The following is a 13,642-nucleotide window of genomic DNA, read 5'->3' on the forward strand; positions in this document are numbered from 1 at the left end:
CCAATCATCCATTCTCATTCAGGTACCCTTACACCTGGCACAGAGGTGGTTTCGAACTCCAGTCAACCCTCTCTTCCACCACCACAGAAAGCAACTGCGCAAACGCCACCCCCACTGAAGGCAGATGCAACATTCCAGATGTTCAGGGAATGGAGACGTCGGTGGGATGACTATGCTGTCATGGTGGATCTTTCTAAGCTTCCACGGGAAAAGCAAATGATCCAGATGAGGATGTGTTTAACCCTGGAAACGCAGCGTGTTTTAGAACACACACTTCAATATCTCCCTCTACAGATAAGCCTGTAGATGAAGTCCTGGATGCCTTACAGTCACATATAAAGGGTTTAAGGAATGAAGTACTTCGCCGAAGAGAGTTACTTAGCTGCAAGCAATCGGAAGGAGAATCTTTCGCTGATTTCTATGTGAAACTTCGACGCCTTGCGGAAGAAGTTGATTTATGCCCAGGTACCGCCATCGCATGTGAAGAGACCCAGCTGAAAATGATTATCTTGATGGGCATTCGAGACGCGGACTTGGTTCAGAAGTTGATCGCCTTGGATGCCAATTCTTCTTTGCAAGATTTCATCACCACCTGTCGGTCGTATGAGGCGGCTAAAACAACTGCAACTTCTGCCATACGTGCCCCAACTAATCAGCTGTGTGCTGTTTCGGCCTACAAGAGAAGCAAGAAGTCAAGCGGAAAGCATCCACCTTCGCCGAAACCCCTCGAACCCAGCAACTTGGTGCCAGTACTGTGCTCGTCAGCATGATCAAGACAAATGCCCTGCGGCCAACAGTACTTGTAAAAGCTGCGACCGCGTTGGCCATTGGTCCAGGACCATGAAGTGTCCTGCCAGCAAGGTCCAGTGCCGTCTGTGTCACCGCATTGGACACTTCGATAAGGATTGTAGGAGAATAAGAAGAATCTTCGTCAGGACAGATCTTCAAGCAACAGTGGTGCCTCTTCAGTCAACAAATCGCAAGATTCAAGGATCAGCTGTCGTCGCCTAGGATCGCCTCGCACCATTTCCAAGACGCCCAAACCTATCTGTGTCCTCTTGTCGTTTGGCGATGTTAAGTCTCGCGTTAAAATGTTACCAGACACAGGTGCCGATGTCACTGTTATTGGAAAGCAGCACCTTGACACATTGGGTATCTCCAGGAGCTGTTTGCAGACGCCTCCGCAAAAGTGCGACGTTCACCGCGGATGGATCTCCAATGTCACCTGCTCTGGGTATATTACAAGCTACCCTTACACTAGGCAAGCGATCCTGTCTCGCCAGGATTCAAGTGCATGAAAATGTGGAATTTCCACTTTTATCCTTATGGTCATTGTGAGGAACTGGCCATAATATCTCTAAACTATTTTAGAGGTCAAACACGTTAATAGAGTCAAGGAGCTACCCATCTCAGCGACCACATCACCTTCAGCAGCAAAGGAATACTTGCTTCAAGAGTTTCAAGATGTGTTGGTCTCGAAAGAAGAGTTGAAGACAGCTCCTCTCAAGCCTATGGCTGGTCCTCCCATGAGAATCCACCTTAAGGATGGTGCAGTGCCTTTTGCCATCCACACCCCAAGACAGATTCCATTCGCTTTTAAGGACCAAGTCAAAGAAGAGCTTGACTCCATGGTGGCCCAAGGGATAATCAAACCTGCTGGTGATGACCCGTCAGTTTGGTGCCACCCTCTCGTCGTCGTTCCCAAGAATGGGACAGGAGTACGAATTACTGTCGATCTGACCAAGTTGAACAGCCAGGTTTCTCGTCCAGCCCATCCTTCACCCACACCCTACGCCGCTATTCGCAGTGTAGGCCCGAAGGCTCGTTATTTCACCACAGCTGATGCTCTCTATGGTTACTGGCAGAAGAAGATCAGCATTTAACCACCTTTATTACGCCATATGGTCGGTTCATACATTGCAGAGGACCGATGGGCTTCGCAGCTACTGGAGACGCCTTCTGCCTGCGAGGTGATATGGCCCTTCAAGGTGTCCAAAACTGTGTTAAGGTCATAGACGACCTTCTCCTCCACGACGAAGACTACGCTACACACCTTCATCGTATCCACGAAGTGCTCACCCGGTGCCGCAAGTTTGGGATCACACTCAACAAGGATAAATTTGTGGTCGCTGCACCCTCCGTGAATTTCTGTGGGTACAATCTCTCAGGAGACGGCATCTCAGCTGATAAGCAGAAAGTCGGTGCCATCAAGGATTTCCCAACCCCTGCTAACCTGACAGACCTCAGATCGTTTATGGGATTGGTCAACCAGTTAGCGGAGTTCACACCTGACATCTCCATTGCAGCCCAACCTTTACGTCCCCTGATGAGTCCCAAGAGAACATTTGTTTGGACCCCCGACCATGATGAAGCATTTCAACGTGTCAAGTTAGCTCTCACCAGTCCACCAGTTCTCGCCCTCTTTGACCCAGACCTACCTGTTGTTCTTCAGACGGACGCTTCACGCCTCCACAGCATTGGATATGCCCTCCTGCAGGACCAATGGTAATGGACACCTCCGCGTCTAGTTCAGTGTGGTTCTCGGTTTCTCGCTGACGCAGAGACAGATATGCCACCATCGAGCTTGAGATGCTAGCCGTTGTCTGGGCAATGTCGAAATGTAGGCTATATTTAGCAGGCCTACAGAATTTTACTCTGATGACGGATCACCGGCCCCTCATACCTATTCTGAACAGTTATACCGCTGGATGCCATCGAGAACTCTCGTCTCCAGCGCCTCAAGGAGAAAATCTCGCCCTACATCTTTACAGCTGTGTGGCGTGCTGGTAAGTTGCTGTGCATCCCAGATGCATTGTCTCGCGCCCAGTCAGCCACCCCACACAGGAGGACGAGATCTCGGGTGCTTCTTCCGCTGCTCATCTTCGAACTGTCGTGGCTGTGAACGCCGTTATCCTTTCAGACGAGTCTCCAGCTCAGGATCCCGACAGGATACTTCAGGATCTTCGTGACGCAGCGAAGCAGATCCTGCGTATACTCATCTACTCGATTGTGTCACATCAGGATTTCCTCGCAACAGATATGACCTTCACAATTCCTTACTTCCTTATTGGAAACTACGTGAAGATCTCTACACCGATGGTGACCTTGTCCTGTATGGAGCAAGGGTTGTAGTTCCTGCCGCTCCTCCGTCGTCGCACCTTCTCCCACTTGCATGACAGCCACGAGGTGTGGAAGCAAACCAAGCGCAGAGCAAGGCAGTCAGTTTTCTGGCCTGGCATTGACTCTGATATTGCCAACACAGTCAGAGCTTGTGAGGCATGTCAGACATTGCAGCCATCTCAGCCGCAGGAACCTCTAATGAATGACGACAAACCCGACAAGACCCTTCGAGTCCGTCTCAGCCGACTTCTTTGTTGTTGCAGGGAAGTCTTTCCCTCGTTGTCGTCGATCGCCTGTCAGGATGGCCTGTTGTCGCACCCTGCCAAGGCGATACTACCGCGTTCCAATACTATCAGGATCTTCTGCCGCTATTTCCGTGAAGTTGGTGTCCCCCTTCGCCTAAGGACAGATGGAGGCCCCCAATTCACCAGCGCAGAGTTCAAGGATTTTATGAAGCGATGGGGAGTTCGACACATGGTAACCTCACCCCACTACCCACAATCGAATGGTCACGCTGAAGCCGCTGTGAAGTCGATCAAGCACCTCATCCTCAAAACAGCCCCATCTGGCAACATTGATTGTGAAGCATTTGACCGAGGCTTATTGGAGCTCAGAAATACTCCTAACTTTACTGGACGCTCTCCTGCCCAGATCCTGTATGGCTGTCCTCTTCAGGTCATGTATCCCTGGCCCACCCTCAAGCATTCTCCAAGGAGTGGCAGGTCAAGACCGAAGATTGTGACCGCCGTGCTGCCGCTCGTTACAAGCAGGAGGTAAAGACCAAGTACGACAAGCATGCCCACCCCTTACCCACGTTGAGCGTCGGACAAGCAAGTTCGGATTCAAGGACCCGACCTTCATCGTTGGGACAAAGTGGCACTGTCATGGGTCATGGAAGGTCAAGAGACTATCAAATTCGTCTCCCTAGTGGTCGTGTGTGGCGTAATCGTCGTTTTCTTACCCCTGGTGCCACCCACTTAATAGTGACCCCTTTCTCCCTGTCCCTGTGGGCCCCTAGAAAGAGAGTCCTTAGTCAGTATTCCTCCAGTAAACCCACGTCATTCCCAAAGACTCATGGAAAAGGAGAGTCCGCTCGAGAATGCACTACGAGCGTGAGGGGGAGGGAGGTGTAGGTACATGAAAAAGACGCATTTCACATGTACCAGTATTATTATGTTGTTATTAATGTTCAAACATTATTTCACATGTTGCGCGCCATTAGAGTATCCCATGTTAAGTCCAGTAATATGATATGGCAACTTTTAAGTATTGGCAACATTGTAATTATTGCTCTCGTGAGGCAGTCTCCTCTCGTCTGTCTGTTTGTTAAGCTGTCTGCTGTTTGTCCCCTGGATCTTGTATATATTCTACAATAGACATTTAGAACCTACATTTAAGTTGTGACCTTGCCCCATCCACTTAAGGTTAAGGAGTTTACCAACACATACAAGTATAATATCTGTCAAGTTTACCCTATCCCAATCCCAATCGGTGTTTCGTCTGTGTGTGTCGTACATCTACTCGTCGTCACGTATCCCTCTTAAGAGACTGAAGGGACGGCTCTCAGACTGTACAATGGTAGACCACAGATGTGCGTGTACGGAGTAAATTATGTCTTCTGTCTGTGCGTCAGCGTGTCCTGTCTCACTTGTCTTGTCATGTCGGTTCCTACATGATCTTAATTAAGCAGGGGCGTCTTTTGTGTGGGGGTCGTTGCCTGGGGGGCGGGGGCACTTAACCCCCTCAAAACACTGATGCCCCCCCCCAAGACTTGGTTTGCCAGCCTAGTCTTTGAAACAACAATAATAATAATAATAATAGTAATTTTCACTCCAAGGGTGGGTGATAGGGCTTGCTTCGACTTATCACATCATCCATAACATAAGTTCTAATGCTTTGCCCTCCCCCACAGGATAATCTGAAACAACGCCACTGATCTTAATGCATTTCAAAGTTGTAACGAAGATGAAATGTCGTGATGGATGCCAGTGCAGAAAATTTTATAATTTTGTCTGTGTGTCCACTTCCTATCTGTAGGCATAGATGCCACAAACGTCTTTTCTCAATTTAGTGTGCAAGAGTTTCGAGTAATAAATGTTGTTATTTTCCATTTGTTGTATTTTATTTTATTTCACCAATTTCGAGTATATACCCAAAGATAGCGTATGATGTATGTTTGTTGTGCAAGGGTTTGACTTCTGTCATTGAAGCTAATCTGGTAATCTCTTTAAAATTAAAATCACTTCAGCCACTTCCTAAACTGATCTAATCTGCAAATAAAATCATCTCAAGGTCCGAATGAATATTTAGCATATAAGAACCCATGAGTTTGTTGGTCTTCCGCCAGAAATTGACGAAGAATGGCATCCGTTCTGTCGCTCCTTCGGGCTGGAGGGAAGTTCCTTCGACATGCGTCATGGAGGTACTCCAGCAATGACGTCACTGCTTTTGTGGAAAACAGGACCATGAAGATATACAATGGAGAGAAGGTAAGAAGTTTACAGGTGATCTCACAGACAAGTGGATATCAAAAACCCTTGCATGGCCAGTAAATAGTTTGTAATATATATATATATATAATATATATATATTTATATATATATATATATATATCTATATATATATATATGTATATATAGATATATATATAGATATATATATATATATAGTGTGTGTTTGTGTGAAGAAAGTGTGAATGTGGTATATAAATGAAAGAGAAAAGGTGGAAACTGTTGAGAAGAGCTGAAAGGATGAGAAACATGGAGATATGTAGAGATGATAATGAAAAAGGTTAACGTAGGTAACAGACACAGAGTTTGTTGACATGGTCTGGTCATGGATAAGAATGGATGACGAAAAGGATTGCATAATTCATAAGTGTCAAGAGGGACGAGGACACAAAGGCCTGTGATTGGATAAGTGGCGTGAAAATTATAGTGTAGTTTGATGCTTTGTTGATGAGGCTTTATGATGAATGTAAAGCAAGCGGTGGAGTTCAAAGCCAAATAGATTACATCCTGGTTAGAGGAACCAACAAAAACAATTGATGAACTGCAGAGTGATCTTGGGAGAAGCGTGTGTTGAACAACATAGGTTAGTGGTGATGGGTTTGAAAGAGAGTAGAAAACCCAAAATGAGAAAGAGGAGATCTAGAATTAAGATTTGGGAGAAAGGGGGAGGCATTTTAGGAGGACTGTAAAAGAGGGATGGTTGGAAAGGGGGAACATAGAATTTAGACAGGGTAACGGAGTGGAAAATATCTGGGCAGACATGAGAGAAATATGTGTGGGGGAATCAGAGGAACTGGTGGGAAGAACTACAGATATGGGGTCGAGAGGAGAAAAGTTGAGGTGGAATGGAGAGGTGCAAGTTTCAATTAAAAGAAAATCATCAAGGATAGAGGTGAAAATATATTTTATAGGGTGAAGACATTAAGAAAGAGACAGAGACTATTTTAGAACAAATGTTTAGTACTGAAAATAATAGAGAGGAGATGGAAGCACAGAGGTAGAGGGACCAGTGATAGAGATACAGGATACGGATACAGAAGTGAAGAGAGCATTAAGTAAAAATGAAGAGTGGTAAAGCACCATGTCCATCAGATTTCCAAATTAAAACGAGTAAAAAGGTGTTGGCGTAAGCAGACCTGTCTTATACCCTCAGATTCCTTTGTGACAGGCTCCTCCTGGCCTCTTTAGCTCGGCAGAGATCGAAGGACGGATTACAAAACTGAGAAATTATATGCAACAAGAAGGACTCGCTGCTTGTCTCCTCACCTCTATTCATAACGTCTGTTTATTACACAGGTAAGGATATCAGAAGAAGCTCTCTCTCTCTCTCTCTCTCTCTCTAAATTAAATACTTGTAAATAATATGATGGTTACTAGGTAGATGTATTCGTTTATTAGCAGATTAGTTAGAAGGTTGCACTACACACTTAGTATTGACTTTTTTCTGTTTATGTTACCAAGCATTAACTAAGGCAAGTGGTGGTAGCAGAATAGTGCTTCTGTGATGACATTTTTTCTCTTTTCATATTATTTGTAAGTTTTCTAAAGCGTATCAGTTTAGTTGAAAACCAAGACTAATAGGATTCAGGTTGACAGATTTTGTTTTAGCCTTCAAGATATTCCAGAAGGATAAAGATATGGACTTAAAATTAGATTTTACCACTTATAGATACTGAATACAAGGGCAAATTTTAGCATTGCTTTAAGATAATACCTCTTCCACCGCTATGGATTATGCCTGCAAACTAGTAGATAACCATTTTATAGAAAAAAGTAAGCTTTTGATCGCCGGGTACAATCAAGCTGTTATATGGCCTTCTGAAAAAATGTCCCTTATAGGATATTAATAATCGTAACTTTTATTTCAGGTGGATTTATTTATTGTGCTTTCGGAAGGCCTTATGGTCTGTTGGTCACGCCAGAAAAACACGTCTCCATCTCGGCTCTCATTGATTATGGCCAGCCTTGGAGAAGGTCCCTTCATGTAAGTAATTTTTTTGTTAAGGTTTTGTTACATGAATAGGAAGTTTAATTAGGCTATTTCTCAACCATTCCTGAGTTATATTTTAGTTATCGAAACCCATCAGAACCAAGAAGTCTCTCCTTCGTTACTATCAGCAATTAGAAGACTTAACAAAAAAATACTAATGTGTGAAGATCAATAAAAGCAGTAAATGACAGGATTTTTTATATCTCTCTCTATGTCTTATCAAGAATATCTGTTTTCCAGGACAACATCATCTTCACCGACTGGAAGCGAGATAACTACTACAGAGCCGTAGTCGAAGAGCTCGGTGACACTCGAGGAGCAATTGGCATCGAGTTCGACCACATGGACCTCCAGCGCTTCAAGAAGCTCAAGGACCACTTGCCTCACAGCAATGAGCTCAGAGACATTTGCGAAGCCACCATGAGGATGAGAATGAAAGAAGAGTAATGAAGAAAATTGCAGCGATAAAGGTAGGACTAAGCTATGAAGAGATAACAAGTAACGTTAATTTTGCCCTTGCAAACTTGTAAGGAAAATAGTCTCAAAAAAGTTAGAAAAAAAAAAATTTCCTGACTACTGTAAAACTGATTCTGTGTAAATCCATGTCTTCAGTAATTCTGAAAGAAATATTGTAGAACACCACATTTAAAATAATTCCAAAAGGGAATACTGTACCCCAGCATATCCATCGTTGTTTCAAAATAAAGACTGTACTGCATAATTCCACAGAACAGCGCAGCCACAGCTGACATCGGTGCCAGGCATGTGTCGAAGCGTTGGGCGAAAACGTTCCAGAGTACGAAGTGGCATTGGCTGGTACTCAAGCAATGGTCAGAAACATCGCAAAACTCTACCCAGACAGTGAACTTATTGGACAGTGAGCTTTTTTTAGTCATTGTTATCCATTCCCTGTCAGACACCAGTGTCAGTCTTTGCAATAAATGGTGGCAATATACTTTTTGCCTCTTGTAAGACTGACGATTCCACATAATGTTTCAGCATGGGTGTGGTTGCAGTCAGCCATAAACACAGATGGTGCCCACAACCTGTGACCACCCGCAAGATTCAAAAGGGGGACATCCTTTCTCTAAGCTGTTTTTCGATGCCCCAGGGGTCAGTTTCTTATTTTTTTTGTTTAATCTGTTGCTACTCGTATAGTCTAAATTGGTTGTTTATCTAGACTATATGTTTATACACAAGATTAGAATCTTATATTCATGTTGATCTTTTCTACAAATATTTTCTTGATTTTCATATTCAGGATAATATCAAGGAAGTCATTCCCTATTAACTTACAGTATCCTTTGTACTTGCTTTGCTCTTCACAGATACTACACGTCAGTAGAAAGAACAATGTTCTTGGATCACTGTAGCGACGCACACCTTAAGATTTGGGAAGCTAATGTTGCAGTGCACAAAAGAGGGCTTCAGCTTATTAAACCTGGGGTCAAGTGCAGCGAGATTGCACGAGAACTCAACGAACTATACGCCCAGTTTAATCTGCTGAAGTATAGAACTTTTGGCTATGGGCATTCCTTTGGGGTACTCTGTCATTACTATGGACGTGAAGCAGGTACTGTATTGTATTTGAGTTGCCATATTTCTCTTCGAATGTTTATAGAGTCAAAATTTAACTTTAAATCTTGCAATTCTGAGCAAATCTTCTGACACTGTGCATTACATTCTGAGGTTAAAACCCAGAAAACTGTTAAGTATAAATTCAGTGAAGCGGGATCTCCCAGTCGTAGACCATGTTATGTAGTACAGTACACTTCATAGGCATTAGGTAAAATCAAGTACCTTAAGAATGAGAGAAAGTGTTCGGATTTGTACATATCTCGTCGAAATATTTTCATATATATGCAACAGTTGCAACAAAACTTTCCTTTAGTGCCCTAACGTGTTATCACTGTGAGTTTCGCTGATCTGAAATCGTTTTATAAGACAGAAAGAAGATATCTTGAATGCTTGTTTACGTAAAGAGTAATAAGGTAAGGTATATAACCATGTCAATTACTATTCCAGAACTGGAGCTTCGCGAGGACATTGAAACCGTGCTGGAACCAGGTATGGTCGTACCATGGAGCCCATGGTAACCATTCCAGAGGGTCAGCCTGTGCCGGAGGTTACAGAGAGCTTAATTATCTTGGTTATTAATGACGATGGATCAGTGGGACGACATTACTGGCTTCCCATTCGGTCCTGAGCATAATATTATCAAGAAGTAAATCTTTATTCTCTTACTTATCCTATTCAGACTCAACAGAAAACTGGAAAACTGTGACAACAGAAAATAATAATAAATTCCATAAATAACCGTACTTGAATAAATGATCTTCATTAAATTATATCTCGTATAGTCTCACAAACGTAAAATATCTAAAAGCAAAATGGTCTATATGATAAACTGATTGATAAAATCATTTTAATTAAACCCACAATGATATTCAAGTTGAATAAAGAAAGAGAGCAAAGCTTATTTTTACTCATTACATCTTGGAATGCTTTCATGAAAGTGTAGTTTAGGAATTACTCTGCCTCTGTGGTGGACCGCTTCACTGAGCTACTGAAGCTATGCAATCAGCTGAGGATGTCCTCTCTTCTGATACTTGACATCCTGAAACTTATTCATACAAAATTTGCATTTCACTCTGAGATGTTAAGAGATTTCTGGATAATCTTGAACAGGTGTGGTGGAGAAGATCCTGATGGTTTCTTTCCTTTGTTTAAAAAAATAGTTTATAGTGTGTTGTCTCCCAAGATTAGTAGATTCTATAGATTTTATATGTCAACGTAGTATCTTTGCAGATGAACACAAGCTTAGTAATAAAGGTGTCTGTTCCAAAGAATAGCAGTACAAATGGAAACAAGAGTAAATTGATTTCTTGTGTGAGTGTGTTGCAGTATGAGATCATATGATATGTGCAGTTTTTATTTCATATTCACTCATCCATCACCATACTGAATGACCGATTTAGTCCCAGTGCTTGGCTCTGGCTTATGGCCTGGCATTTCATCCAGATCCTTCGGGCCAAACCACCCTATGATAGCTGATAGTCAGCTCAGCCATGGGACTTTGCTGAATGCGGCTGAAGCTTTAACTTATTTTAGGCTGTAACTTTTGGCTCACGTCTTATTTTGAGAAACATCAAATGAAAGTTACAGCAAAATGCTGCACGAAAAGTTGGTTGGATATTGTTCGTAAAAAGGCCTCATATGTGTATAACAGTGATAAAATCAATTACTAGAATACTTTTCTCTGGTGTGGATGTCTGCTTCTGCCAGAGATATTTATCTCTTTAAGACAGAGTGGTTCGTTGGTGGCGGTAGGTTTCTGTTTCGTAATCGTAGCCAGTTGTGACTTTGGACCATCAAAGGATGGTCTCTTGTTTGTCACTTTTCGTAGGTTGTATTTCAACAGAGATCTTTCCCATTTGAGCCCTGGTCCTCAATTCCTGCCGAGAGAAAACCAGATCTGCCGAACTGCCAGCACCAATAGGCAATAAATGTGCCTCGCTGTTGAACTTCTCACCACCGTTGGAACTGCAGAAGTTTAAGCGAGGCATGCAATGCAATACTACCCATTATACAACCTCAACCTGTAATTTTAATACTTACTTAAATTTTCTTTTGTTTATTTATTTGTTAATTTAGCTCGTGTTTTCGTAACAGCTAATCTCTTTCTGTATTCCCATTACCTTTTGTTACTTTGGAAGCTTGAATTTCAAATCAGTGGCCCCTGTGAGCTTGTTCCTTATGAATAGGGCTCATCTTTGAATGAATAATAATAATAATAATAATATTAATAATAATTAAAAACATACAAAAGGGCAAAGTAACAAGGACTGAAGGGATAAAAGCTACCAGATGGGAGCAACATCAAAAACACATAGATGAGACGGGATACAAAACACCTGGGAATAATGGAAGAAGGGGATATAAAACACCAAGAGATGAAGGACACGATCAGGAAAGAATATATGCAGAGACTCAAGGCGATACTCAAGTCAAAACTCAACGACGGAAATATGATAAAAGCCATAAACACATGGGCATTGCCAGTAATCAGATACAGCGCAGAAATAGTGGAATGGACGAAGGCAGAACTCCGCAGCATAGACCAGAAAACTAGGAAAAAACATATGACAATACACATAGCACTAGCAAATACGGACAGACTATACATAACACGAATGGAAAAGGAGGGACAGAACTACTAAGTATAGAGGACTGCGTCAACATCGAGAACAGAGCACTCGGGCAATATCTGAAAACCAGTGGAAGACGAGTGGCTCAAGAGTGCATGGGAAGAAGGACTGATAAAAGCATACGAAGACCCAGAAATATACAAAGACAGGAATGAAAAACAGAACAGAGGACTGGCACAACAAACCAATCCACGGACAATACGGTGAGACAGACTAAAGAATAGCCAGCGATGGACAACATGGCAATGGCTACGAGAGGAGAGCTCAAGAAGGAAACTGAAGGAATGATAACAGGTGGCACAAGATCAGGCCCTAAGAACTAGATATGTTCAAAGAACGATAGATGGAAATAACATCTCTCCTTTATTTTGTAGGAAGTGCAATACGAAAAATGAAACCATAAAAACCACATAGCACTTGCACCAGAACCAGTACAAAAAGAGACATGATTCAGTGGCAAAAGTCCTCCACTGGATCCTGTGCAAGAAAACAATCAGCTACTTTGCAGTAATAAGTGGTACGAGCACCAAACGAAGGAGTGATAGAAAACGATCAGGCAAAGATCTCTGAGACTATGGTATCAGAACAGATAGGGTGATAACGTGCAACTAGACCAGGCGAGACCTGATGACAAAATCGAGAAGAAAGTATCCACTCATTGACGTCGCAATACCATGGGACACCAGAGTTGAAGAGAAAGAGAGGGAAAAAGAAAAAAAAAAAAAATTGGATAAGTATCAAGACCTGAAAAAACAAAGAAATAAGAAGGTTATGGGATATGCAGTGGAAAATTGTACCATAATCATAGGAACACTAGGGCACGATCCCAAGATCCCTGAAAAAGGAATCTACAATAACTAGAGGCTGAAGTAGCTCCAGGACTCATGCAGAAGAGTGTGATCCTAGAAACGGGCGCACATAGTAAAGAAAAGTGATGAACTCCTAAGAAGGCAGGATGCAACCGGAACCCCACAATATAAATACCACCCAGTCGAATTGGAGGACTGTGATAGACAAAAAAATAAATAAATGAAATAAACAATAATAATAATAAAATGATAATAATAATAATAATAATAATAATAATCGCCATGTTTAATTAATTTACAAGAGGAACTGTATTCATAGATTTTGATTAAATGAACAGAGCCCTTTGTTTATGAATAGTGGACTTTATAAAGATTCAATTAAATTCTTTATGGAAAGAGGTTTGTATAAATTATGCTACTGAATAGATAATTATAGTGAAGTGGTGGCAACAGTGATAAGACTAATAAGCATAATTTAGGATGATTTTGTTTCCTTCAAAGGGAAACGAGATTTGCATAATAAGCCGCAAGATCATTTACTCAGATTATTTCATCATGAAGCTACAAAAGAATCGCTCATTGTATATTTAATCGGAAGTGAAATAATGTTGTCATGCGAAGGCGTGGAAATAACTCCTTTACAGCGGAATTTTGATATATTGTTACTCCCAAAGATGAATCTGACAAAAATCCTTTGAAAGGCAGTCAAAAACGGGTTTTAAACGGGTCGGGTAGGGGACATTGGATGCTGTACACAGAGCAAAGATTTTATTATATAGACTAACCCTAACTTTATGCATTCTCTTGTTGTCTACAATTCCTGCATCAAGTACCTACTTCGTTTTCAGTCGACATTAGTTGCAAAAAGCTTCTCAATGTCCATCTGCAAGAAGCTATATATATATATATATATATATATATATATATATAGATGTGTGTGTGATATATTATATATATATATGATATATATATATATATATATATTATATCAATAAATTTTATCAC

The 13,642-nt window shown here is 41.9% G+C and overlaps 1 protein-coding gene and 1 pseudogene across 2 annotated transcripts in view; one reads left to right on the plus strand and one right to left on the minus strand.

Moving 5' to 3' along the window:
- Positions 1-13,642, minus strand: part of LOC135197891 (transcriptional protein SWT1-like) — a 151,649-nt gene that overhangs the window by 25,774 nt on the left and 112,233 nt on the right. The gene's annotated exons all lie outside the window — the stretch shown is intronic.
- Positions 4,237-9,848, plus strand: LOC135197892 (creatinase-like; annotated as a pseudogene).

The sequence above is a fragment of the Macrobrachium nipponense genome, chromosome 21 (assembly GCF_015104395.2).
Source record: "Macrobrachium nipponense isolate FS-2020 chromosome 21, ASM1510439v2, whole genome shotgun sequence".
Classification (NCBI taxonomy): domain Eukaryota; kingdom Metazoa; phylum Arthropoda; class Malacostraca; order Decapoda; family Palaemonidae; genus Macrobrachium; species Macrobrachium nipponense.